Here is a 24455-nt window from a genome sequence, read left to right as displayed (position 1 = left end):
TTAAGTACATAAAAGCACAGAATCTGTTAGGTTGGAAAAGATGGCTCACTGTCGGCTGTAAGTCATCCTGCAAGGTTACACAACCTCTCTACACGTGAGGACATGCTCTGATTTTGGAAAAAATCCCTTTGTCTTCGGCTCAGGCAGCCACGTGGAGGCAGCAGTGGAAATTGTGTCAGTCAGATGTGAAGTGCAGGCCACAAAAGCAGGTGCCTCGGGCACGGAGCCTTTAGGTGCAGCCTTCTGGTGCTGGCAGCTCCTGGGAAGCAGAGGCAGTGCCAACAGAATCAGGCAGTGAGACGATGATGTCAGTGGAACTAATCTAGTTCAGTCTATTTAATTATTGTGTTTAGCAGTCGGACAGCAAAGTATCAAAAACAGATAAAGGCAGACCAACAACCAATTGAATTTTACCCGCTTTGGAGTATTTTCTTTAAACAAGTACCACTTTAGGTTCAGCAATTACAGTTGATATGTAGACCATATAAAATATCAGTATGCAGATGCAAGGAGTCAGAGCCCAGAGTAAATCTGGATTCACAAAAGCCTTTGTTCCAAGTAGTGAACAGAAAAGCTGTTAAAAACAAAAAGGGCAAAAATCAACTATTTCTTGAGGATATCTACAATACCTAAGGGAAAGAGCTAAACATGGACCTGCAGCTTTAATTTTGCTTTTCTTATCTCTTGGCTGCCACAACCCTATGATTTATATTAGTATATGATTGGCCTTTTAAAAATTCAAGCATAGTTAAAATGACTAGAAGTGATTTATAGTATCAGTCCAGAAGATTGTTGGTTGTTTTTTGTTTATCCACCTGTTTTCTGACTCCTTGAATAATTTCTCTTTCTTTTATTAAAAAAAAAAGCCAGCCTGCTGTTACTGAAACAAATAGGTACTGTAGGGCACTTGAGTCGCAGGCTTTGTTTTGCTGCCTGCATTAGGTGGGTTTAGGGGCCAGATGCACTGAACTTTGCAACAGACAGTGCTGGGACCATCTGTGCAGAGTTGGGGGGTGTCAAAGAAAGGCTGTTTGTGTAAGTCGTGGGAAACGTAGTGGCCTGCCTGCCAGTGTGCTACATGAATTGAACTAATTGAAGATTATACTCTAGAGCTTGCCGTAGCTCAGTGAGAGGATAATCCTTCATCAGCTGCAGTCGCAGCCAGTAATTGGTGCTTATTACAGGGAGGAGTTCCCCCGCAGTGCTGCAGAAACTGAGAGGCTTTAGTGTTTAATTACTGTCTTTCAATAGAGATGGGAGGAAGGGGGGGAGAAGGCCGGGGTAAGAAAGTCCGGGAATAAGGGGAGGGGCAGCAAGTGTAATGCAATTTCTGATAGTCTAGGCTAGACATTTAACAAGTGAGAGCGCCTTTTGTGTGAGAACACAACGTTCTGGCATGGATAATGAACCTCTGTTGTTTGTAATTAACCCCCGCGTCACCACAACGTCTTTGTCTGAGATATTGTCTTAAACGGATTGTTTTCCACACCTCCAGCGCAGCTGAAAAGACTTTAAAGGTCTGACTTGCCACATTCACGACGACCTCACTTTTGAAAAGGTGTTTGGTGTGGTGGGGTTTATTTTTTTAGTTTATTGCAGCCCTGGCTGAAGGTGACTCTCCCATTTGTCTCCGGCCCCATATTCATATTGGAGACTGATGAAGAAGAACATAAGGCCATACACATACACCTACATAGAGGCAGCTGAACGATCCTGGGCTTGTACAAGAGAAAAGGTTAATTTAGCAAAAAAGAGATGCCACTAGGGTTTTGTTATTGGGTTTTGGACTTTCCTGATAAAAAAATTCTTGCTTAGGTCAAAATCGATGTGATAGACCCGAAGTCCTCATAGGTGCAATTTCTTCCTTTCCAGACAGTTTTCCTTTACCCGAACTCCTTCAGTATTGGTGTTAAAGGACTGAGCGTTACTTGGGGAGCAAAGATGAGTCTCTCTGTTGCATAATGAATGAGAGTCTCGCTGCCTGTTGCTGTGCTTCTAGAAAGTCGTTTTGCTGGGTAACATAAACAGAACTGACCACCCTCAGTCCTGAAAAGCTCTAGCTCCAGGAATGCTATTGCTGCTGCCTGAGCTGAGGAAGCAGAGTCTCTGAGCACTGTGCCAGGAATTGCCTCGCTCATGCTCTCCACAGCATGCAGAATGGGGTAGAGAAGAAGGCATCAGTCATTCTCAAATATGTCATAAGTGGATTAAGAATTAAATACAACTATTAAGTAAAGACAATATCCTAGGTAAAATATATACACCTTTCCAGAGATTACTTCTGACAATGTGTATTTAAATACATTTAAGTTTTAAACTTGCATTTTTTTAATTGTGTATTTCCTTTTACACACAGTCAAGTACTTGACTGTGTGTTAAGACCTATGGACTTCATTAGAATGTAAGTGTGTGTTCAAATTCATTAGATTTCTAGACTATTCATTATTTTCCTTGTGGTATCAGATAACTAGCAAATAGCTGGGAAAAGTCACTGTGCCATGAAAAAAACCCCCACCTTTAATTTATAAATAGCTGTCAGGAGGTTTGAAAGCTGTCAAAATAAGGAAGTGGATCAAGAATTCACAGTACAAATTTTTGTATCAGAAGCAGAGATGTAACAAGTGACCTTTCTGAAAAGAAAAAAGCTCTTTATTTGTCTGTTGTTGCTGAACACAGGCAACAGTAATGACCTAAATGAGACCAGCTGAGTGCAAACAGAAAATAAATGCATAGTGGGTTTCTAGCAACGGCCACACTCTGCTGTTTAATTGGGAATTGTTAAATGCGGAGAGTTACCGATCTATTTTAACAAAATAGCATTCACAGACTCTTACTAGTGTCAACCCTGGCACTTGTTGAGTAGCTCCTACTGTCAGACAGCTGATTTGGCATCAACACTGAGTGAATATCAGGGCACAACTCTTTTTTGTTAACTACAAATGTGCAAACCCACCCACGTTTGGTACACAAAGGTGGTATCAGGTGTATCTGGGAGATGCTGTTCCCTCAGGACAGTGAGGTGGAAGGGAAGGATGAGATCCCAGTACAGCAGGATCTGTTCATGTCCCATCTTTCCCAAAGATGTGGGAGAAGTGCTGTAGTAGCTGCAATTTCCAGCTGTCCAGAAGGCTCTGTAGTGAAAATAATTACATAGAGAGAAAGATCACCAGGAATGTGAGTTAAAACTGATGCTACGAGGAGCTGGAAAAATTAAACAATTCCTGGAGCAGCCGGAATCTGTTTAGGCTGGAAAAGCAAGCATGCAGCTAAACCATAATCTTGGGAATATTGGCTGGAAGGGATTAGCTACCAGGGATCTGGGCCCTGCTCCCACCAAACAGGCTGAATGAGGCTGATCACGAACCTTCCCAGGTTTGCTGGGAGGTCTGGCTGAGCAGCTGATGACTCAGGTCATCTCTCACTGCAGACAATCTTTTTGCCAGCCCGTCTTCCATTTTTTCCTCATGCCAGCCAAGAGAATCTTGAAATGTATGGAGATAACATGTCTGTGTGTATGTGATATTTATGTGTATAATAGATATAGCTTCAGTAACTTGAGTTTTGGAAACAATTTAATCTGATTACAGCAAAAATAAAGGATGGAAAAATTAGTCTATTCTCATACCTAAAAAGCATAAGTGGTCCTTCAGAAGTATCTACAGATAGTTAAAATAAGTACCTTTACAAGCTATTTAGAGAGTGTTAACCTTTGAGAAAATAACCTTTTTTCAAACATATTTAGCCTGCTTAACAGAGATTTGCTTTGTAATTTTTAAATACCTAAATGTTTTTGTTCAAAATCCAAGGAAACTTGTAATGGGGTAGGTATTGTATACTTGCAATACCTTCTAAGGCTTCAAAGCTTTTTAGGCATTATAAGTTGCAAGATGAAAAGAAGCAATATTCTAGTTATGAATTATAAGTATAATAAGGAGCAGTAATGATTCTTCCCTTGCCTCAGGTAGGCCTGGGATGGGCCTCGTTGGAGCAGCAGTGGTTCATTAGATATGTGGCAATTGCACTATTAAGCTGAGTTACACTCAGGCAACAGCTAACATTAAATGAAGGGGATAATTACAGTTTGTTCCAGCAAAACTGCCTGGAACAGCCTGGAGCTCAGCAGATCAGCTCACAGACATGGAAGATGCATGTTTGTCCCAGCCCTTAAACTGAAGTGATTGAAGGCACAAATGTCACCTCTTTAAACAGTGTGGTTTTTTAGTTAGGATCTCTAGTTTACATGGTTGTAGAGGAAAAAAAATCTGAACTAGACTTTGGACTTGTTTCTGAACACACAGATAGTAATCAAAAAAGCATTGTAAGATTTTTTTTTAAAATAAATACAATTATCACCCTGTTTTGAAGACTGACTGGCACTTGTGAGCACTTGCAGTTGGTAACCCCAGAAAGCTCTGAGGGGCCACTTCAGCAGGTCTGAAACGTGCACCCTACAATAATGTCTCATCCAGGACATTAAATGTTTGGTGACTGGCCTTCTTGTCCCCCTCCCTCGTTGGGAACCTTCTGTGTGGCCCCAGATTATTCTCTCTGGACATTCTTTTGTTCCCTTGTCCATGTACCTCACAACTCCCTAGCTGAGAGTTGTGTTGAACAGGGCTGATGCTACATAGTTTTCTTTCATATTTTTTTTTCCTTTAAGGCCTTAAACTGTCTGTTCTGCCTTCTTTCAGTGCCATAGAAACTGTGGTACCTGCTGGCTGTTGTTTTTTGTGGGGTTTTTTTGTTTGTTTTGGTTTGGTTTTGTTTTTCTTTAATTCCCTGTCTGCTTGCTCCCCTGCATTATATCCCACCAAACACGTGAGCTGGGCTTTACCACATCTGGCTACGAACTGCTGCTGCTTATGGGGGTTCCACAGGAGAGAAAAGCCTTTGAACCTGGTTCAGTGGTTCATAAGAGGCATAAATGCTCTTCAGTAACCCTCAGATTCACTCCAAAGCTGCAAAAATGCAGTTTAAACTGCTACTGACAGTAAAGTTCTTCTGAGAGATTGTGCTACAGATGTAGGACTTTGGTGTGTGGAGCCCTTCTATGTCAAGGATTCCAACCCATGAGTAGAGGCCAAAATTTACTACTTACTCATGAGGATCTCTTACTGGTCATAAACTAATATTCTACAAGAAGTTAGCAAACATAAACATAGCACTGCTGTTAATGAGATACTGATGTATGTGAGGGGGGACTCTTGCTATCTGTAAGGCAGCAGTGCATAGGATCACTGTGCCCACATTTCTTAGCTGGTTTCAAAAGCTCCTTTCCTCCCGAAATAATTATTAAAATTGCAAGTGAGTCACTGCTTTCTAATAAATGTGTATTTTCTCAGCTATACGTATCTGAGATGTGTGTATGTATATCTCATTGTGACATAACATTTTAAATTAGTTTGGCTCATTTAATTCTATAAATTTTCCTGGGATATTGCCTTAATCTTCACGTCCCCTTTTGGCTTACTGACCCCACAACCAGAGATTTCTGTTTACAGTGACTGCCCTGTTCAGCAGTGTTCAGCTGAGTTTTTGGCCTGATGGTGTTTAACCAGGAAGGGTCAGTAAATTACCTCTAGTAGTATCAAATATCAGCAGGAAAAAAAAAAGTTTGGATAACATTTCAGGCAACCACTGTTTAGAACTGAACTCTTAGTTCAAATTCATCCAAATGGCAGAGAGATGTTAATTCCAAGCAGGCTGAGCCCCCTGACCATGAAGATTTGGTTGAGCATGGATTCAGACTTAGGTTGCAGACTTCAGCCCAGCAACACGAAGGAAAACTATACTGAACTTCAGAGGCTCAGAGTTTTGATCTCATTGTTTTGACTGGATAAAAGAATCAAGCATTTGGGATTATAGCACTTAACTCTTTTAAGATAGGTTAAGAATTTACAGCTTATTAACCAATTAAAATTTCTTTAAGCTTGGTGTCCTGGCATGGCTGGGCTACTCTAAATTCCTAAGGAGACTTAAGCATCTCTAGTGTCTTAGCATAGTTAAGATTTCTTCCCTCATTAGAAAGACTTAACTGTGCTAAGGTTCCTTAAACACTTAACAAAGCTCATATGCACTGTAGTTGTTCCTGATTTCCTTTTTGATTTCTAAACAAGCAAAACCAATGCAAAGAATTGTGCAGTATGAATGTGAGAGATGAAGCTCTTAGCTGAGAAACTGAAGAAGTGCAGTTTGCCTCCAGGTGAGCTCAGGCATGGTGACTGGATGGACAGGAGCCTGGTCCTGAGCTCACCTGGGCACTTCCTCAGTGCCTGTGTCAGCAATCCCTTCCCTCCTCTTCCTCAGCTCCTGCTGCTTGCTGCCTGCACCAGACGGGTGTAGTGGGTCTAACCTGGTGCTGGGTGCTGTGGGTGTGTTGAGACAGTGTCTGGGGGCCAAGGGTGTCTGTGGAGCCCCTGGGCCTGGGCGTGGGGGGCACACAGTGGGGCTGAGCTCAGCCCAGCAGGCAGCTCCTTCCCGGGGCTCAGCCCAGCCCAGCAGGCAGCTCCTGCCCATCCCGTGTTGGAGTGAGTTCATCCAGGCCCCAGTTTTTTAAAGTAGCCCATACTGGGTTGATTTTCACAGGGGAGGGGGGGAGTTTAATTTTATACAAAATTCTTCCTTCCTGCCAATTTCAGGGCAGTGCATCAGAGCAAGAGGGCTCTGCAGTGAAAACGTCTCTGACTTTTGTCTGTCTTCCCACCCCCAAGTGAAACAGAATGTTTTTCCCCTACCCTCATTCTTGGAAACAGTTCTATTTTTTTTAGCTGAAATTTTCCAACACATCTCAGCTTGAGACACAGACATTGTATGGAAAATTTCAGCCCAAGCATTTAATGTTTGGCAAAGTTATAAGCATCTGGGACTTAACATGGGAAGAGTCTGATCTAGGATGTGCTTACAGCCTTCCTTCTAATGAACATTCTTGTACAGAGGCTATTAATAGACTTACAAACTGGTCTGAAATTCAGAATAGACTGAAAACAATGCTGGTGTCCTGTCTGAACTTTCTAGACTTCATGGAAAAGTACTTTGAAAAATCATTGGAAAGCAAAGTTGTGTGACTGCAGTGGATATAAATCTAACTATAATTTTCTGGTAGGCTTAAGAGCTGAAACATTATCTTCAGCTTCAGTGGTGATATTACCAAAATGCAGTGTGGCTGCAGAAAAGGAAATTGAGAGTGATCTCCAGAGATAAAGGAATGTGCAAGATGGAGTAAAGTAATTTGCATAAAAATTGTTAGACTGGTATTTAATTGAATTATATTGGATCTTACACTTTATAGATAATGTCAGTTTGAGTTACTATTGTAGGTTATTATAGACTAGTGTATTATTAAAAACAAATATGTTATTGAAACAAGTTTTGACAATGTTCTTACCTGCTAAAGTCACCTGTTTAAAGCACTGGCTTTCAAGGGCAGTGGAACACAATAGCACCAACCCCCCTGTTAAACTGGTGGGTTCCATCATTCTCATTATAGAACTCTCCCACAGCTGCCCAGAGTGGGTCTGCAGCACACACAGCCTTGTGCAGCAGGCCAGGGCTGGTGTAATTTGGTGAATATAGTTGATTGATGCTAATCATTATAGTGCAGTCAGTCCATTCCCTACACACACAACCCCCCTCGTTGTTCAGCCACTGAAATAATACTGCCAGGTTCAAAATACCATGTTTTTAAAGCTTAGTGCATGTATGTTACACTGTTGTGGCATGGTAAAGGGAAGAATGCTAAATAATCAAATACATAGTAATTAAATATGTGTCCCTGTGTTCAGGCCATTCCTGTTTGTGCAGCTGAGCAACTCAAAACCTGAAAGTACATTATTTGCTACAGCAGGATAGAGACACGCTCTAGCAAATAAAAGATACTGCTGACAACTCCTGTGATGACTGGCTTAAGCCATGGTGTGTAAGAAAAGCTAACTGCCATGTTAATACCTATAACTGTGTGTTATTTGCTGAAAAGTTAAGCCATGTCTCATTTTTTTAATCTAGCTGCAGTTCTTGCCATGCGATTTTCTGGGTAGGGACTCTCTCATTTTCCCCTTCATCGGTCATACCCTCAGGGGCTGCAAGTTGTACTTGGGTTGGACCCGTGCTAGATTAATACAGACACTTCAATATTTGTGCTGTACCATTGTTAGCCAGTGCTCACTGTATTATTGTCCTCTTGCATTAAAATAAACCAGCACTTTCTGTGTATGACTTTAATCATCCTCACGCTTGGTTTTAATCTTCTGGCTCCCCTTGATTCCCCATCAAGCACTGCTGAAAATCATACAGATCTTTACTAATGCAGCAGTTAGAAAATCTGATGCTTTTGGCATCTCAGCACTCCCAGCACAGTGATGTGCCTGTGGGTCCCTATATCCTGGTCCTCTCCAGACACACAGCAGTGAAGTGGATCCTGTTATCCTCCAGGTACCCGACTGGTGAATCAAACCAAATGCACATTGTTACTGGGGGTTCTGACTTCTGTGGAAATCTAGTCTATGGTAACCTCTTTTTAACATTTCTATTTACTTATTTGTAATTGCAGGTGGTTTTTAAAGACGAATTTGTCAGTTCTGATTTTGTCTCCAAGAATGTTGATAGACTGTGGGTTCTGTTGGGGTATTTTGCTGTGTGGGTCACCCATGTTGCCAGCTCAGAGCAAGGACTCAAAAGACTGCCCGGGAGGTTAATGATAAACCTCTCAAGATCTCAGATGGACATGTGGCTGTTATTTGCAGCAGTAGGTTTCAAAGTGATTCAGCCTTTTGGGGTTGAAGGAAGGCAGTGCTGGAGAAGTCTGGACGGGCTGGAGCTGTGACCCCAACTCCAGTGGCCTCCCCAGCCTGCCCCAGCCCCTCAGGGTGTGCGAGGTTTCCTCACAGGTGCAGAAATCCACCTGCTTGGCTCAGCTTGGCAATGGCCCTAGGAGAGGGGGAGAGGTGTACCTATGGCTGCAGGAACTCAGGGAAGTGAGCAAATGCCATGAACAGTCTACATTCCGTTCTGCCTCATCACTGTGGGGAGAGGGAACTTTCCTTTCCAAAAACCTTGGGTGAGGATCCTCTTACTCCTCCCGGAACAGCAAGGCAGAAACCCACAGTTTTCTGGGCCATTTTGCAGTGTCGGGTGACACCAGGTCAAGTTGAGAACGAAGAAGTTGCCCTGATTGCTTCAGAAACCAGCAGCATTCTGCTTGCTTGGTCTCCTCGGAAATGCTGGCAGGTGTGCAGGGAACTGTGGGCTCTGTGCACCAGAGATGGAAAACCAGAGACTGAGAACGACCTCACAACATGGCACTGAGGGGAGCTTGGTGTTCTAGCTGGGGGTCAGAGAGCAACTCTTTATTTTAAGTGAACATATGATAAAATACTCTGCAGGACTGGGTTAAAAGGGGAAAACCTCTTTTTCTCGTGGCTGCATCCACGATGCTGGGTTTTTGGTTTGGTTTTTTTTGAAGAGAACATTTGAGACTTGTCTGTTGCCAACTGTAAAGTGTCTAAATCCTCGGAGTATACACATTTCCAGTTAGTATTTCTGGGATCAGCTAGATGAACAATTCCTGTTCCCATCCAAAGGCTGCCTGAATTATGTATAAACTTAGTTGCTCACCTACAGTCACTCTTGTGTTGCCAGGTGTTTAAAAAAGAACAACTGAGCAGCAAATAGGCCAGAACTGCAACACACGATTCTCCTGGTGCCAGCTCCTAATTGCAGGGGGAGGTGCTCGTGTCTGCTTTCACAGATTTCCTTTTAATCAAGAAAAACTACACATCTGTGAGAAGCTAATCCTGTATGACATGAGGTGTCAGATCTCACTGCCATTATCTATTTTCACTTTAGATCTCTTGTTGGGTTATGAAGGTTTGGTTGGGTTTTTTATTTTTTTTTTAATTTGAAGGAAAAAAATTAATGAAAAATTATTATAAGCCAATACATTCACCTGTGTAGTCTTCCTTGCCAAAATTACTGATTTTCAATAGCAAGATTTCTTTAAGTATGGCAATGCAGTTTTGGCATGACACAATGTATAATTCTTAGGTTTCTCCTTGTAAAATTCCACTATGTTCATAATTTCCAGCTGATCCTCCAGAAAAATTGTGCTGTTGGCTCCTGTTTCATAAGTACAATGCAGCCCATGCCAGTGGCTTGTGCTTATCTAGCTTGGTTACAAATCTGGTTTTCCAGCCTTAGGAAACAACTGAAACAATATTGATTTGCTTGAAGGCTGCCAGTTTAACTGGCACCATGGTTGGGATTCCAGTAGCTTTCTAAGTTTGGAGGTTTTTTTCTGGTTTATCTGCCCTTTATGTAACTTCATTAATAATAAGGGAAAAGACAATATGCTGGTTTAAGATTTTTTTTTTCCCCCATGTGATTTCAGAGAGGAAGATTTGATGCTGTCAGTGTCATGAACTTGTTCAAATAATTTTTTAAGCAATGCTGTCCCATGAGCTACTGGGGGGAACTAAACACTCCAGCACTGTTTAGGACTCAAAAAATTCTTTGCTACCTAGAGGTGGTATTTTCTTTCTTACTAGAGCTTGAAAACATGTTCTGTGTGAGATCTAACTTTGAGATAAAGAAATACAAACCACTAATATTCGTCTTTCAACTAAAACCATACCAAACCTATGCTTACATTTGAAAAAAAACTACAAAGAAATCCTCTATATGGGATATAAATATAAAAAAGGTCAGGCCTAAAGAAATTTTAAAAAGTAGTGAGGAAATCATAACTAGAACTGAAATTGCATTTTACAATATAGTTTTCTATTTGCTGTGATACATGGACAAACATCCAGATCAGGTGTCAAAAAAGTAGCAAGTATGTGTGCTCACAGCTTAATGTTTTACTATGAAATTCCATCTACACACTTTGTGTATAAATAAATAATGATTCAACTAAACCAAGTTTGAAAGCTCAAAGCAATTCCTGCTAAAATAGATTGCACCTCGCTACTGGAATGCTGTTAGCAGAATTTTGTTGTTTACCATATTAATTTCTTCAAACAAATTACTAATGCCCCATTTCTGCAGCCGTGAAAAGCCTTCCAGAGGCTTTATGTACATACCGTTTTCAACAGGCAAAAAAAGGTGGAGACAAACTTTGAATAAACGATAGAAGATGCTGTGAATGTGACTTAAAAACGTCAGGCCTTTCCACGTCACCTGGCAGAGCAAACACTGTTGGTGTCTAAAACAAGGCAGTGTGGAAATCATATTGATTTGATAATAATGCTTTCAAGTTTCTTGTTTGGCAAGATAAGAGTCCTAAATTATAACAACTGAGTATCTTAGGTTTTCATATTGATGTGCAAGTGGTGACTAATTCTCATCCTTTATTTATGCACATAACATGTACACAAGCATCTAATCAGCTGAAAGTATCTTTAACCAGTATCTTTAACACAAAACATTTCCAATTTATTGATGATGTCTACAAGATTTCAACTATACCCATGCTTTAAGTTTTTTTTGTTTTTCAGTGTTTCCTGGTCAGAAGTGAAAGCTTTGCTTATACGGTTCTGCCCACGTGTAGACACCTAAATCCACTTGAACAATTTTCCTTGTGAATTGGGAATGAACTTTCCCCTGTACACTAAAAGATTTTACTCCCAGCATTTGGTCACTCCAAACTAAATAGTTAATAAATGAAGTAGGAAATAACAATCTGACTGAGAACAGAGACAGCAGTTTGATTAAAGGAGACAGGAGCTACGTTTTGCCCAGACCATCAGGGTTTGGAACACTGCAGGGTGTTTTAAGGGTGTCATACCAGCAAGCTGCAACTGAGCCCCAATTTATGAACCATAACATCCACAGTCTTTTGAAGTTTCTTTTTCCTTTGATTTATGTTAACTAACTGGTTTCAGATAACTTCTCTAAGAAGTTTAGCATGTATTAAAAATCACTAAAAATATATAGATATTATTGTCTTAAATATTTTTCCTTTTAGATTCTGAAATGGATATTTAGAAAAATAATGTTTGTTTGGGGGTTTTGTTTGTTTGGGGGTTGTTGTTGTTGTTTTTAAACAATTGCTATATGGGTTTCATTCCAAGAGTAAAGATCCTGACTGAAGTTTTTTGCATATTTAGAGGGAGAGTATTGAGGATGTGTTGTATTGAAAATAAATGGCCAATCTCTTCAACCTTTTTGGGACTGGATGCAAAAGGTGACTGAAATGCAAAATACCATTGCTCAGCATCTTTATACAGCTGTGAGTAATTTGATTAATCCTTTAATGATTCATTCAGCACTGAGGTACCAAATAGTTTCTTGTCTTTTCTGTCTAATTCTGTTTCAAAGTCAGACCGGGGCTCCCCGATCAAACCCCTCCACTTCTCCACGCCCGGAGTGTATGTTGGGATCCGTTCCTTATCCTGAAGCGGCTGTGCCTTGGAGGGGACACACTCAGGCAGGTGTAAATCCAGGTCCCGTAAATACCTGGAGTCTGCCAGGGAACGGCACCGGGGCACTCGGTGCCCGGGGAACGGCACCGGGGCACTCGGTGCCCGGGGAACGGCACCGGGGCACTCGGTGCCCGGGGAACGGCACCGGGGCACTCGGTGCCCGGGGAACGGCACCGGGGCACTCGGTGCCCGGGGAACGGCACCGGGGCACTCGGTGCCCGGGGAACGGCACCGGGGCACTCGGTGCCCGGGGAACGGCACCGGGGCACTCGGTGCCCAGAGCCAGGGCCGTGGCTCGTAAACCCCTCTGGGAGCGAAGGTGCCGCATAAATACACTGCCTCTCAGATGAGCTTTAATTCTGCGGTAGGAAACGCGTTACAGAGGCTTTCGTAGCCTCCTGAGCGTGCAGCAGAGCTGGAGAAGCCCCCGAGTGCCCCTCAGGGAGAGGACTCAGGAAGCGGGACGGGAAGGGAGCCCCGGCACGGGGAAGGGAGCCCCGGCACGGGGAAGGGAGCCCCGGCACGGGGAAGGGAGCCCCGGCACGGGGAAGGGAGCCCCGGCACGGGGAAGGGAGCCCCGGCACGGGGAAGGGAGCCCCGGCACGGGGAAGGGAGCCCCGGCACGGGGAGGGAGCCCCGCTCCGCCCGCGGCACCGGCACGGCCGGGCCTGCGCCGGGACCTCCCTCCTCCCCCGGGCGGGACCCCATCCCGGGCCCGCTCCCGGCCCGGCACCTGCACCGGGACCTCCCGATCCCGGCCCGGCCCCGGGGCACAGGTGAGCGGGCAGGGCAGGGCAGGGCGGCCCCGGGCATCCCCCGGCGCTCCCGGGCAGGGCAGGACGGCGAGGGGGGGCCCGCGGGCGGGAGCGCGGTGTTTGTCCCGGGGGGAGCCGGCGGAGGGCTGGGAGGGCCGCCCTGCCCGCTGGGGCTGCGCTGGGAGGAGCCCCCGAGCACACGAACACCCCCCGAACAGTGCGGGTCGGGCGGCAGGTGCGTGTCCCGCCCGCGGGCGCCGCCGGGCAGGGCGGCTGTGCCTCACTGTGCCTCACTGTGCCCCGCGCGGTGTGCCGGGTGTGCCCCGCGGGCTGTGCCGGGTGTGCCCCGCGGGCTGTGCCGGGTGTGCCCCGCCGGGTGTGCCCCGCGCTCCGCCGAGGGACACACTGCCCGGGAAGGGCGTGCGGAAGGCTTGGGAAATGTGTGCCGTGGTGTGAGGGCGGGAAGGAGCCGTGTGTGATGGGCTCTGTGTGTGGGATGCGGGCTGACCGAGCCGCGGGGTGCCCTAGGTGCGGGTAACATCCTGTACTAGCGAGTTAGCGAGTGGTAAGGTTGATCGGCAGCATCCACTCCCTTCTTTGGGATGGCCTGGTTACCTGCTCTGAAGCTTGTCATATGTTGGTCAGAAGTAGGACCTTCTTTCTGAGCTTTAACTTTGTGAGGGGGAGTGCAAAGGGAACACGGAAAGGAATTAATTGTCAATGACATTTAACTTTCACATTTTTCATAATCTCTCCCTCTTCAGGCAGCCCTTCGAATTAATAAATCTGAACACATTTGTAACACCCAAGTAGCTGCCAGCAGTGTAGGAGTGATTCTTTTGAGTCATTCATACTTCTGTGTTTCTTCCCCTTTTTTTTTTTTTTTTTTGTTTTTCAAGTGGGATTTCACTTTGCATTTTGAAGTTTCATTTTGACCTGTGGTTCCTTGTCACAGAACAGGTTCAGTAATGCAAAATATTCCTTGGGTTCTGTTGGGTTCAGAAATGTCTCCCCCCAGCTCTTGGTGACACCTGTTGCTGAACTGGCCTCTGTGGTTTCTACCCCACTGTCTGAGCAGTCTTTATTTACCCATGTGTAATGGAGAAAGGGATGTAAAGTAAGGACAGCTTACTAGTTTGTAGAACTCAATGAATTTCTGGGTATTTGACTCCTTCCTTACGTGGTGCAGAGTGCTGGTGAACCTCTGTTCATACTTACAGTAGTAGCAATGTATATGCCATGAGGAACTTTGAAATGGTTTCCTGGAGTGCTAAACATGTAATGGCTTTCGATGTGACTCTGAAGTAAGCTCAAACTGCTTTGCAGGTGTTGTCTGACTCTCACGATGAAACATTGCTAGTTCTGTTGGCTGGGATTTTCATTTGTGAATTGTCTGTGAGTTGCTCTCAGATAACCTCGTCACTGTCTGTAGTGCCTTTAATTTGAGTTGAGCGGCCCCTGCTCCAGCTGCCTCAGCAAAGCCCTCGTCAGCTCTCCTTTCACAAAACACAGGGCTCAGAATGGCCTGGACGCTGTCCCTCTGCCTGCTGGGAGGAGCTGTAATGAAACCTCGCCTCCACGTAGGAATCCATGACAAAATGCCCCCTGAAAAGCACAGTGAAGGGCTGGTGCTTGAGACTGAGACCTGCAGTGGTTCAGGGGGTGCAGCCATGCAATGCCTCCCTCTCCCATTACAGCTTGGAGGAGAGGGCTGCCTGGTGGGAAATCTGTTTCAAAAGATAAATATTTACCCAAAGTAAAAGGTAAAGTTGTAAGATGAAATGACCTGAAAATAACTACTGGTTTTATGAAACAAACCTGCCCTGCTTTGACTAGACTTTCAGAGTTTTCATACTGAGAGTGTGCATGGGCTGATGTTTTATTTTAAATGCTCTGGTTTCCAGTATGCAAAAATGTAAAAGTCACAGAAGAACTGGAAATCATCAGAATGATGCTGTGTTTCTCCATTCATAGGAAAATCCCACAGTCCAAACCCATATAATAATGCTGTATACCTTTGCCTACTACATGATTAAGAGATGCCCTGGAAAATGCCTTTTTTCTGGTTAAGAGAATGCATGGGAAGGATGGGATTGAGAGAAAATTGCTTGCAGAACAGTTGGAGAGTGAAATGTAGACTAATCAGGGGGGGTATAGTTAACATATTCTGCATCAAAACTCTTAATTTATTTTTTTTTTAAATGAATGTGGATCTTGAGGTAGATAAATAACTTCATGCCAAGTGCTCTGGTGGGCAGAGAGGAAAAAGAATAATCTACATTTGTATAGAGTGCCATCAATTCATAGCATGAAAAGAGGACCTACAGCATTACTAGACAGTGAAATCAAAGTTTTCTGTAGTGAGTGTTGGAATATGTGTGATTTCTGGGCCCTAGTTCCTGTATGGATCTCTTCTATCTCAGTAGGAAATCCTCCTGCAAACCTCGACAGAGAGCAGCGTGGTCCTGTTTTGGGCCTGTCTGGCTGGGTGGATCCACACGGATCTTCCTTGCTGGGCAAGTCGTGGGCAGGGGAAATGAGTGTTTCCCAAACTTTCTGTAGATGTGAGCTCTGTTTGGACTTACCTTTTTAAGCAGTTCCCAAGGAAACATGTCCTGCTGTACTGCTGGGACTGCTGGCAGTAGCTCAGTTCCTCCTGAAAGTCAGCTGTAATTGTCAGCTGCAGGTGTAAATACTGTCTGTATTGCCCAGGAGGGGCTGAGCTCTGCCAGCAGTTTAAGGCAGTGGTAGTTCCCTTGCTGGGGTAAATCCCTGCAGCAGGGAAGCAGAGCTGCTTCTGACTCCCCTGGAGGAAATGAGCTGCTTCCAGCTGTAAATCAGGGTCATTTGGTTTTATTGTTTTGCCTGTTATTTTTTAATAGCTTAATATTTTAATTAAGTTTTCCCTTACCTGTTTATGACTCCCACCCTTTGAATCTTCCTGTTAGTTCACTGAGAGGTGCAGTTCAGGTATGAGAAACACTGGTTGGTCTGTCCTTTTTTTTTTTAATTATTTTTTAAAGTCACTTGTGGTCAGATGGCAGCATTACCAGAACCTCCGCTGTGGCTTGTTACTATCATTCTACCAAATACCAGTTTGCTTTTCATAAATCAACTGATTCACAAGCCCCTTATTTTGGCTTGACAGTGAAATTTGATGAAATGAATGACTACTGGCATTAGGTTATTTCTGTTGTTGGGGTGAAGATCTGTACAGCTGAACAAGACTGGAGGATGTGGGATTGTTTTTGTAAACAATTCTTATAGTCTGCCAGTACTTCCAGTAAAATAAACCTTAGTTTTTTATCCAAGATACTTTAAAGTGATGAGGGAAGAGGGAATGCTAAAAGTTGTAACGTTGAAATTTCAAAATGCAAACAGCTAAGCTTGGTCTCATAGTTGTTTCTACATTTATTCCTTCATTTTATTTGCTGATATTTCAACACAGTACACAGAAGCTTAGGAGGAAAAACTGAGTCAATCCTGAGTGTTGGTTGGCTTGTAAATAAAAGGAGTTCACCTAGTGCAGCGTGCTGGTGAGCACAGGCTGTGGGCTGGCAGAGCCACCTGTGCTCCCTGGCAGCCTGGGACTCACACAGGCTCACAACAGGCTGGAACAGGCATTAAAGATCCAGCTGCTGGTTTGCTGGCCTCTGTTTATTAGTCATATCTCCCCTTGTTTGGTTCCTAAAGAGAGTGCCTGCGTCTGCATTAAGAATGGAATTGAGCTTCTCTTGACAAATGACAAAAAGTGTTGATTTTTCTGCGCGGATCTGTCTCTACCTTCGTTCAGAATGTGGCCAGATACCAGTTTCTGTGTAGGGACAAATGTAAAGAGCCCTCTTTACAATGTAAGTCGTTTCCCTAGAAGGCAGGCTGTCCCATGGAGCTCCTCTCAGTGGGGCAGGGGATGGTCAGGCTGTCTCTTGGTCACAGCTCCTTGGAGTTCTGTGCTCCCAGTTCCCCCTTGGCTCACATCAGTTCTGTTCTGGGCTGCTTTGGGTTTCACTTGCTGAAGGCTCCTGCACTGCTCTGCTGATGTGACCTGGTGTAACTGCTGAATCAAAACTGTCTTGGCTGGCTGAAATGTTTTCATAGGCTTTTTAAAAAGTCATTTTGCTGAGTCTTACCATTATGAAGACTCAGTGTCCTTCTTTTGCCGTACTTTGATAGTGAATGATATTTTAATGCATATTTAAGCCTGAATTCTGTCATGTGTTAATTTATCACTGCTTTGCTTGCGTGACAACAAGATTATTCTCCAAGTCAAATTTCAGCGTGGATAGGAACGTATTGAGACTTTGCAGGAGTTCAGCAAGCCTTGGCTGCACATGTTGGGAATCTGAAGCCTGTATGTGGAAATGGTGCCACCTTATTGTTAGCTGTATGTGTAGAAACAAGCAAAAAATACTGCTTTGGCTTCCACATGGTACACTAGAAAAAGCTGTTCCTACATTCCAGGATTAAGTTATGAAAAATTATTTCAAACTTTTTGGAATTGTCACTCCAGTGAGTTTAAAACAGTTGCTTTCATTGTATGTCATGGTTCTACTACTCATTGCCCCTTCCTTCTCAACGGAGGTCAGTGTTGATGATTTCAGTGTTTTGACTCCCCTTATTTGCTCTGTGTACCCTTAGAATAAACTAAAGAAGTCGTTTCAGTAGGGATGTCATGAAGGGTGATGAATGGTTGCTTAACAATACATACTGACAGAGTTCTGCTGCAACCCGGCTCTCAGTTGTCTTATTTATATAACATTTTTCACGTTGGAGAAGCTAGACAGCCAGCAGAGGTTACAAAAACATTGCAGCTGAGTCCTGTGCCGGGAGTGAAGTCTGCCCTCTGCTCAGGTAGCTTGGACACAGGCAGAGTTATCTGTACCCTACTGGTGATACTGGGCAGAAGCACCCAGAGATAGAGTGGGGGCACCCCCTCCATTCACAGCAGCTTTTCTGTTTGGGAACAGCTCAAGTGTTGCAATGGATAGAGAAGCTGAGGGGGTGTTGGCTCCTTAGGATATGTGGGGAATACAGAAATGCAGCTCCTCTGGTTTTGTCCTCATTCTGTAACCTTTCAGAATTGCTAAAACGACTTATAAGATGCTGAAATAGCAGATAGCACAGTTATTTAATTTGCTGGCATGTAAGGGAAGTTAGAACTGTATTTCCTTTAGCTGGTCTCTACCCACAAGTTGTTAGAATAATTAATGAAATGGATATGCAGAAATTCCTGAGGGTGGCAGGACCTCTTTCAGGAGCACGTCCTGGGCACAGAACTTGTACTGGAGCTGTCCAGAATGGTGTCTGGGTGTAAACTGGTGTGTCCCTGCCCTGTGACAGTGAGGTGTGAAGGACAAAGGCAGGGAAATGAGACACTGAGTGGCCCCTAATAAATGTGGCACAGACTTCCATTACAAACTGCATAGGTTGCAATGCCAATGTTTCTAAATGTCTTCTGTGGTATATTTTTTCAATGTTTGGAAAAGCGAGGGACAGTTGAAATTCTTTTTTCCTCTTTAGTGAAAAACATGCTGAAATGCTATACCTTCCCTTTTAATTCCAGACACGTGATTCTCGTAATTAATTCACGTAATTCACTGGATTTAATGGCTTTACCTTCTGAGCTTTGTGTGTTGGTCATCCCCCTGCATCCAACTCTTTCTCTAGGAAATCTCTGTATATTAGTCCTAATTTTTTACTTCTTCACAAGTGATGTTTGCAATGTATTGTACTTCCCTTAAAATGAATGTAGGGAAAATAATGCTGCTGTTTCTCTAATTGGAATGGCATCATCTGTTATAAAACCAAATGCTTCCCTTTGTCATTTGATGTGTGTATTGTTCAAATTTAAAACTCCCTTGTTGTTGGCCTGAGATCAGTGCTGTTCATAGGATGTCGGAGGTGGAGGAGACAGAAAAAGGAATAATGTTGTTTTACATGGAGGAAGATGATAGCTCTTTGTAGGTTTTGCTAGAACATTTGATGCTTTTATGGGGTATAAAATATGACATCAAGGGTTTTTGTTCCATTTGCCTCCCAGTCTTCTAGCACTCCCTGTTTCTGCCCAGTTCTAGTGGTGTGTGCTGCCTGCCCCAGCAGTGATGCCTGAAGGAATCCTGCAGTGTGCAGGGTGGCTTTCACTTGGTTGGTTAGTAGGTGTGGGGTAGGATGATGCTTTCAATCTTTCTCTTCCACTGAAGGAAGTCACTTGTGCATCTCCCTTGGTACTCAGCTGTGAGTGGGAAACCCACAGGTGGGCTTTCTGGGCAGGAGGGGCAGTTGGGAAGGGTTAGTGGCTGTGGGGCAAGTGTGGTTCTCCATTTTCAGTGGCACCTACTGCGTGTTCCAGGGAGTTTGTCACACTGACTGGCACTGGGGGTGCTCACTTCTGTAGCACAGCCAAGCAAACCCCATCATGGGAGCACTTCTTTTGAAATCCATCAGTGCTGGCTCATAGAACAAGGTCGCAGTCTTAAAAAAAATCCAATTGAGGCATTGTGACTGGGTAAAATAGCAGGAAACTACTGACTAACTCTGAAAAGCATCTAAAAGTGCCCGGTGCTGCAGCAGCTGTCAGGGTGAGTGCCCAGCCCAGAGGTCATGGCAGGTGTGTTCCAGGGGTTCAGTGCTGGTTTGCAGTTGGTACTGTGGCCACACTTGCTGATTTGGAGGTTTGGGGAAGGGAGAGAAAAAAAGAAATATCTTTGCACTGTGTATTTATTTTTCATATAAAAAGAAATTATGTATAACAGATAGAAAGTACTTATGATGAATGTAGTTCTTAACTTAATCTTAGGAATCTGTTGATCAGTGTCTTGAAAGTATTCTCCACGGGAGAGTATTAATCTAAATATCTCTGAAAGTAATTAAATCCAGACTCTCTAGCATATAAGGACTGCTTATTTCATTAGAAATGTAGAAAAATAGGAAGTCATTACTTTAAAAAGTCAGTTGTTAAATTTAACATGGCCTGCTTTGTATTTAGCATTGAATCTTGCTGTATTTATGTAAAGGGTTTAAAACAAAATTTATGGATTAGATGCAGATTTTCTAGGCAACGATTTTTTTCCTCAAGTCTAAAGCAATTTGCTTTGTTCTAATTTATTTTATTCATTTTGCTACAAAGCAGTTTGTGGCAGCACTTCAGTTACCAGGCAATTTTTTTCATGGATTTATCACTTTTTTCCATGAACACGTAGCTCTGGTTGTAGATGGGTACTGTGGTTTCTGTCTAGGAGAACTTGTTCCCTGCTGAAATACTGAGAAGTACATCTTTAAACATGACACAGAAAAGCTTTGCCGGTTAAAAGGCCTTAATGTAAGATTTTTTTGACTTTAAAAGTGGAGAGATTAATCAGTATTCACGTTTATTCTTTATTTTAAATATAATCTATTTTTGTCAAGGAGTTAAACCTGGTGCACCTTGAAATATTGGCATATGAAATCATTGTTCCATTGCCATTGCAGAAGGTTGTAGAATTATGGAAAGCACAGTCAAGGTATCACCTGAACTGTCACTTAAGTGTCACCCAGAGCAGGATCCGTAGTTAAGTTTGTCACTGTTTGTCTTGAAACACCTGCTGGTAAAAGGTCTGAGGCCTCCCAGCAGGAACTGGTGCTGCAGGTCCACAGGTCCTGAGGATCCTCAGCTCTGAACAGGGTCAGAACACGCTGTGATCTCATGGGATCTGTGTTGTCCTGCAGGTTCTACCCAAAGGAAAACTGAAACTGGAAAAAAGGATGGTTTGCACCTGTAAAACCTAACATGTATCTGTACTGTGGAATTCTGAAGGGATTCCCTGCATGAAAATGCCCAGAAAAAGAGGCCTCACTGGAAAAGTCTTCTCACCAAAGAGAAATCACAGCTTTAAAACGAAAAAACTTAAACTTCAGGTTTTGATTATAACAATAAGCTTACTTGCTCTAGGGTCCTGTTTTCCTAGCTGGATTACATCTCAGGAAGGCATCCAAAAGCAGATACTTTTCACAAAAAAGGACAAAAAAAAAAAAAAGCTTTACTGAAAACCTGGTTTATTGCTGAGGAACAGCTTCCATGAAAAAATTTTGACTAGCTCTATCTCAAAACTAGGAAAATATAAATTTATTCATTTTTATTCCTGAGGCATCCAGAATTAGGCATTTTTCTCTTTCTGCAATCACAACATACATACCTTGAGAGCAGTCAGTGTAATAGATTTCCTGTCTGGAGTCCAGTTGCTGTGTGTTACTCTTGGATCTGTTGGATAACACAAAGTGTGCTTAATAACAAAGCCTGCCAGTTCCCTTCCCTCTGCTCTTCCCCTCTCGGCAGATTACCAGATTTATGTTGGGTTTCTTGGGTCTTTGTTAATTTCTTCTGCCAAAGAATGTGCTCTGATTGCACTGGCTGGAGAGAAGAGAACGCTGAAGGATGAGTTTGGTGCTGCTCTTTGTGAGCAGTGCTGTGTCCCCTGCACCCACGCCAACACCAGCCCTGCTAGATGGGGGGTGCTGCTCATGGAGCCAGGAGCTGGAAGGGACCACAAGGACCATCCAGTCCAACCCCTACCCCTGCCCAGGACACCCCAACAATCCCACCCTGTCCCTGGGAACGTTGTCCAAACCCTCCTGGAGCTCTGGCAGCCTTGGGGCTGTGCCCACTGCTCTGGGGAGCCTGGGCAGTGCCAACCGCCCTCTGGGGGAAGAACCTTTCCCTGAGATCCAGTCTAAACCTCCAGTGTCCCAGAGACCTGGGATTGATGACATGGAATGTCAGGCTCCAACTGCAGCACCATCTCCTTCCTATCTGCTTTTGTCAGTTGAACCCGAGCCAGGTGTGATGGGAACACACGGTCACCAGTTCCCTTAGGACAGAACTGGGATATGCCCTTCCAAGGGAAGGCTCAGGTGTCTCAGGGAAAGGTGGTGCAGCTGTGTCAGGAGCAGGGGAGTCTGAGCTAACGGGGCACTTACCATGCAGTTTTGAAGCTTGTTCTGGGCTCCCAAATGTATATGAAATCTTACATATAATTAAAAGAAATTGTTTAAAAAAAAGTTTGTGGAGAGAAATGACACCTTGCAGTAGACCTGTTAATGAGACTGGAACAGCAAGGGAGATTGCAGATGCCCAACCTTCTCTGCAGGTGTCTAATAGATGTTCTGTGTGCCTGAGATGCTGTTCCCCTTTCCCAGTTATACCCAGTTGCCTGTAAGAGTCGTTCCTGATCTCTGGAAGTTTCTCTCCCGTGTTCCCAGCCTGTGGTCACTGCCATGTTCCCGCTGTGGGGTGTGTGGGGTACAGCTCCAGCCAGGCCATGGATGTTGGTGCAGGAGGCTCCCCCAGCCCCCCTTTGCCTCCTTGAGTAGAAACCTGTCCTTGTAAACTCGGCAGCAACAGCAAAGCCTGGACAAAGCCTTCCCTGGGCTCGGGCAGCTCCGGAGGGCACTGCCAGCTGCGGGCACTCCTTTGTGCTGGCTCCAGAGGGGCCGGGGCAGCCACAGGGGCAGCTGTGTCCCTGCCCAGCCAGAGCCTGCCGTCTGTTCTTCCTCTCACAAACATGAACGGGTGAACATGTTTTGTGTGATTTCAAATCCACTTAAAGTTCATGGGTTTGAAATCAAAACCAGAACTCAAACCTTACGAGGTTTGTGTTCTGTTAGGAGCTGGCCTTCAGCCAGGGCACGTCTGTTCCTTTAACTTTTTATCCCTGGAATCAAATACGTGCCAGTTTGCTGTACCAGGTCACTCGTACTGCTTTAGATTGCCTTCCTTGCATCTTTTACCTCTGTTCCATTGCCTGCATTTCTGGGTGTTAGGAAGTTGTTGCCATGGGTGTTTGCTCTTTCGTGAGCGCAGACTGTGTCTTGCCTCTTTGCCTTGTGTTTCACTGTTTTCAGGGCTCAGTGTTTGCCTTCTGGCCTGTTCCTCTGTGCATTTCAGGCAGTAAACAAAGGATGAAACCCATTCTGTGCGAGGGCTCTATTTTGGATTGTCTAGCTTTGAACATGGACTGAAATAAAGCCCTGACTCCTGTGCCCTGCCGAGGTTTGGTTTCCCCACCCTGGGCTGCCCAGACGGGGAGGTGGCACAGTCACAGCAGCTCTGCAGGGCACAGCAGGATCTTTCCTGCTGCAAATACGTGATTTTTGGGCTTTTTTCTTTAAACCTTCTGCCTCCAGTGCAGATCCCTGTGCTGGTGTGTGTGATGGCAGGTGCATGGAATGCCATGCAGGACATAACAGCTTGCAAATTGACTGAAAAATCTTGTGCAGTGTTGTAGTTGATAGGTTAACTCAGTAGTAGTCTGCTGATTCCATATTGACTTTTTTTCCTTTCGATAGTTGCACCTATTAAAAAAATTAAACTGGGAGGACTTCTATGTATCTATAAACACGAGATGCATGTGTTATTATTTCTTGTTACTGGCATATTGTAGTTAGGAGGCATTTTTAAGAGGTAATATGTTGTTTTAATAAATTATATCCATGCTTTCTTTTGGTGAACAGGAAAGTGTTTATTTTTCAGTATTTTATACTGCGAGGTGATTATGGGAACCTGCTGTGATCGTAGCAGTTCATGTAAATATAATGTCTTTGATCACAATTATCTGTGAATCAGATGCAATTTTCTTGAGTTGATTTGTTTTTTACAGACATCTGATCAAAAGCTTACAAATAACTTGGTCTGTCACTTGTGATACCATCTGAAATAGAGATTATTTCAATTGCAGTGGGAATTTCATGGTGCATATATGTTCTCTGAGTGTGAGTGCAGGAGGTAGGATTTTTGACATCAATGCTTGTGATTATGAACTTTGAATATGCTTGCAGTGTATGTTCTGTATTTTAGCTATTGCTGTTTAAATGAATAAGCTTGCTGTAACTCACTGCAATGTCTCAGGAAGCACTACCCAGCACATCTGTGGGAGTACTCTTTTTAAACTAGTGTATTGATTATAATATTAGTGATTTTACTTTAGATTAAAAGAACTGTGAAACTTTTAAGTTTTTATATGGAATCCTTGCATTGGATGTTCATTGTTGAAACCATTCCCTGTTTCTAAAAAGGGATCATAATACCTATTTTACTTCAACCTGAGAAAATAGTGAAAAGCAGTTCCACTTCACTTAAAAAAAAAACAACCAAACCCAAAACAAAGGGAGCTATTACTCTTACAAGGTTGATGGTTGCAGCATTAGGTATTTCATTTGAATACTTTTAAAAATAGATTTAAGCAAAACTGTGCCAATTTTGTATACAGTTGCTTAAGAGTTATATTGGCTGCCATAAGCAGCAGCATCAAAGTAT

General features: G+C 43.8%; 1 long non-coding RNA gene across 1 annotated transcript in view; it reads left to right on the top strand.

Moving 5' to 3' along the window:
• LOC127463297 (uncharacterized) overlaps positions 1 to 24455 on the top strand; it is a 275239-nt gene that overhangs the window by 42697 nt on the left and 208087 nt on the right. The window lies entirely within an intron of this gene.

Source organism: Manacus candei, unplaced genomic scaffold (genome assembly GCF_025592945.1).
Source record: "Manacus candei isolate 608988 ecotype Guabito, Panama unplaced genomic scaffold, ASM2559294v1 h1tg000153l, whole genome shotgun sequence".
Classification (NCBI taxonomy): Eukaryota; Metazoa; Chordata; class Aves; order Passeriformes; family Pipridae; genus Manacus; species Manacus candei.
The sequence above is the reverse complement of the archived record's forward strand: the minus strand, read 5'-3'. Positions and strand labels throughout refer to the sequence as shown.